A 3,862-nucleotide genomic window follows, 5' to 3' on the forward strand; every position below is an offset into this window, starting at 1 on the left:
TTGTCCTGAATTGTATCTCTAGACCTATGTGGCCAGTGGGTTACATACACTCTTTTGTCACCACCTAAAAATGGAGAAAACCTTTGAAAATATGGGCCTACTTTGACCATCAGCAGGGAGAACACTGACAATTCCGTGAGTTGTAAACAGAAAGGAAAGTTACTGTTACTAATTTTGCCTATCAGGTCTTCTTTGACAATATTCAATTAATTGCAGAGGCAAAACTTCCTTTTGAAGAATGTGCAGCCTGTTTTAGCTATTGCCTACAAGGACATTAGACCTCTGAGAGGCACAAATGTGAGTTATGTTCTGCTTGTGACAGTATTGTCAAAGGTTCCCTCTAATCTTTTTTTTTTTTTTTTTAAGCCTACAGCACCCAGTATTCCCAGGCAGTCTCCCATCCAAGCACTAACCAGGCCTGACCCTGCTTACTTCCAAGATCAGACAAGATTGGGCATATTCAGGGTGGTATGACCATAGACCCCACCTAGATCTTAAAGGGTAATAAGCATATTTTCTAAAAACATTCCAAAGCTCAGCAGCTACTCATATTATAAATAAGGTAAAAACCCACCACTAGATGACAGTCTATCAGCAAAAATTGCTCCTTTATGACTTTTCTAGCCTCAACATTTCCGGGGACATCAGGGAACAACAAAAGTATTAGATAATAGTTTTCTGCTTCCACTCCCCGTCCTCCTCCTATGCAGTTTACACCCTCCATTGTAATTGTTCTTCAATCTCTGCCTCTCTCTTGTTTATATTAAAATAATGAAAATATACTGTGTAGAAACTTAGAAATGGGACATGGAAAATTAACACTCCTGCCTTCTGCCCCATACTGGTTCTTGGGGGTTTTTTAAATAAACATACCTATAAGAAGAGTACACCTGGTGCTCTTGACTTTTCGATATGTAGAGTATACTTTATTTTTTTATTTTATTTTTTTTGAGACGGAGTCTCGCTCTTGTTACCCAGGCTGGAGTGCAATGGTGCGATCTCGGCTCACCGCAACCTCCGTCTCCTGGGTTCAGGCAATTCTCCTGCCTCAGCCTCCTGAGTAGCTGGGATTACAGGCACACGCCACCATGCCCAGCTAATTTTTTGTATATTTAGTAGAGACGGGGTTTCACCATGTTGACCAGGATGGTCTCGATCTCTTGACCTCGTGATCCACCCGCCTCGGCCTCCCAAAGTGCTGGGATTACAGGCTTGAGCCACCGCGCCCGGCTAGAGTATACTTTAAAAGCTGGTTCAAGATTAGTTTATAAATATTTTCTCTCTCATGAATAAAACTCTATGTTTCCTTCAGCATTTAAGGTAAAAATGGGACAATTAGGAGAAATACATTTTAGCTCTTTTATGAAGAACTTCATTTTATGTCTCTTTTGAATGAAGGAAAAACTCCCTGGAAAAAGTTCAGAGTGTGAAATTTGAAATTTAACTTGCTGCCACCCGGGGCTGGTTTGATTCTAGGTAACTGCTGAATTTGGGTACTAGGAGTCGGGACTCCAGGAAGCTTGGATCCCTCCTGGGCAATGTGACTGATGTTGAGCCTCCTTTTCCCTTCTGCCTAAGCCTTCAGGACGCTGTTAACCTGGAGTAGCGCACTCAGATTCCAGCTTTCAGAGCGGCTTCCCCACTCGCCATTGGCCTGGTTCACTGGTGCCTGAGGAAAAGCTCCCAGAGGCTATTCCAAAGTCTCTCTTGTTACTACTGTGCTCCACTTCTCAGCTTTAGGTATTCTGTTATCTCTGTACCTGAATTCTGTTATTTCTGAAAGAAAAACATACAGCGTATATTCATGCATTTAAAGGTAGACCAAGTAGGCACAAAAAAAGTAAAATGTGGAACGCTATTTATTTCGTTCTAGCATTTGTATGAAAAGGAAAAAAGAGGTGTGTGTAGGAATATACTTGTATATGCGCACATATTTCCAGAAGGATACCAGTGATGTTCAGAATATTTAACAACTGGTTCGGCACTGACATGCAGAGATGGATGCTGGTCTTATGCTCAAGGGATCCTGGAGGTCCCCTAACATCTATGCTTTCACCCTGTAATGATGGATCAAGACTCTGGGGGGCAGCACTCCAAGGTCATGCCAGGCAGCTACCAACTGCTTCTCTGGGGAAGGGGGTTGAGGGCAGCAGGGACGTATTTTTTAATGTGCCCTTTAGTGATGTTTGAAAGGTTGTTTTTTGTTTGAATTTTATTTAACTAAGTGCACATAGGTAGAATTTCATTTTGTTTAGTTTAGGAGATAAGTCTTATTTTTAGAATTTGTTTGTAGACATTTCTGTCTAGTTATTTGCCTCCAGGCCATTTCTTTTAGTTTCATGTTGCTGAATCCTCCACTGGGAGCTCTCCGTAAGCTTCTTAAGCCCCTCTGTTTGTGGGGAAGGGAGGGCCAGGCTGAACTCCCTCTCACCATCTCTCAGTTCCCCCCAATCCCAACACTGGTGTCTGAGTCTCCTGTTGTTACTTATCTTGGCCCTCTTGTCTCTCCACCTACCAGACTTCAGTTCCATTATTAACCAGTATACGCATCACTCTGCTTAATCTTGTGATCAGAACATAAGTGCTTTTTTTTTTTTTTTTTTTTTTTTGGTGTTCCCACAACTTTTGTGCATGTAGGGACTTAGATTTCCTGTACACAGCAGCCCTAACAAGAATAGTTATTACATTAGTGGTAATACTCACATGGCAATGGCTTGAGCCTCCACCTGCCAAATGCAGACACACTGCTGCCTTCCACCTTCCCATTATTACTGGGAGGCATGATATGGTGGTCTCTGCAATGTGCTTCCTCTCTTGCCTGTTCTTCCACTTTGAGTTTCTTGTTGACCCCACTCCCCAACCCCTGCCATGGGGCCACTGAAGGGCAGTGTCTCATCCCAAAGTTGCTTTCTCCCTGTGCCCCAAGGCCGTCAGCCACATTGATCCTACATTGTGGAGAGAAGCCTCTTCTCTCACTTTGCGTCACATTTTTTCACCTGTTCCCCCAAACAGCATGGCATGTGTTCATTGTCTCATTTAAGCCCCTTCCTTCTCTACCTGCAGGTGCTCTCTCTGTAGAGATCAGGCATGAGTCTATGGAGCAAGTATAGGAACCAAAGTTGGTGACAAATACCTTTTCCTTTCTGTCACCCCATACCCGTCCCAAGGCTGTCCTTTCCCACCCTCCTTTCTCCACCCTAGGGTACCACGAGACCACCTTCCAGCAGTCCCCTTCCCTTCAGGCTGATCAGCACCTACAGCCAGGTCAACTGCTCCCTTAGATTTATCAGACCAAGTGGACTCTTTGTGGTGGGCGATACTGGGCTCAAACTGATAGCCTGGCCATGCATATTCTGTTAATGCTTATCTCACTGTGTGGCAATTGTCTGCAGACATGTCTACTTCCCATGTAAGACTGTGCCTTCCTTGAATGTAAGCTCCTAACTGTGTGGTGTTCATTTTTGTATCTCCAGCATGCTGTCCCCTGCCTGTTACACAGCTGACCTTGATAAATATCTTTGAAAGAATAAATGAACACAGCCCAATTAGCATAGACATGCAGAAAGAAAGAGCCTATCTTTGCCAACAGGAAGTTCACGCAACACATGCAGAGGAAGAGGAGCTATTCTTAAAAACCTCTTTCTTCCAGAGCAGCCACTCACAGCTTTCTAGACTCCTTGGACCCTCAGGGTTGGAGAAGACCCAGGGTTAGGACATCACTTTCAGGGGAGGTTTCATTGACTTTGTTTTGAAAAAATAACATGTTGAACAGCCAGGTGACTAGTTACATTTTATTGTATACCTGGCTGTTGAAAAAACAAGGACAAAAATACAAAAAGATAGAACATGGCAAAACATATTG

At 43.5% G+C, this 3,862-nt stretch overlaps 1 pseudogene; it reads right to left on the minus strand.

The window, feature by feature from the left end:
• Positions 1 to 364: 364 nt before the first annotated feature.
• On the minus strand, positions 365 to 482 carry LOC116560320 (annotated as a pseudogene).
• Positions 483 to 3,862: the final 3,380 nt, after the last annotated feature.

Source organism: Sapajus apella, unplaced genomic scaffold (assembly GCF_009761245.1).
Source record: "Sapajus apella isolate SASKATOON/1434 unplaced genomic scaffold, GSC_monkey_1.0 scaffold25, whole genome shotgun sequence".
Lineage (NCBI taxonomy): Eukaryota > Metazoa > Chordata > Mammalia > Primates > Cebidae > Sapajus > Sapajus apella.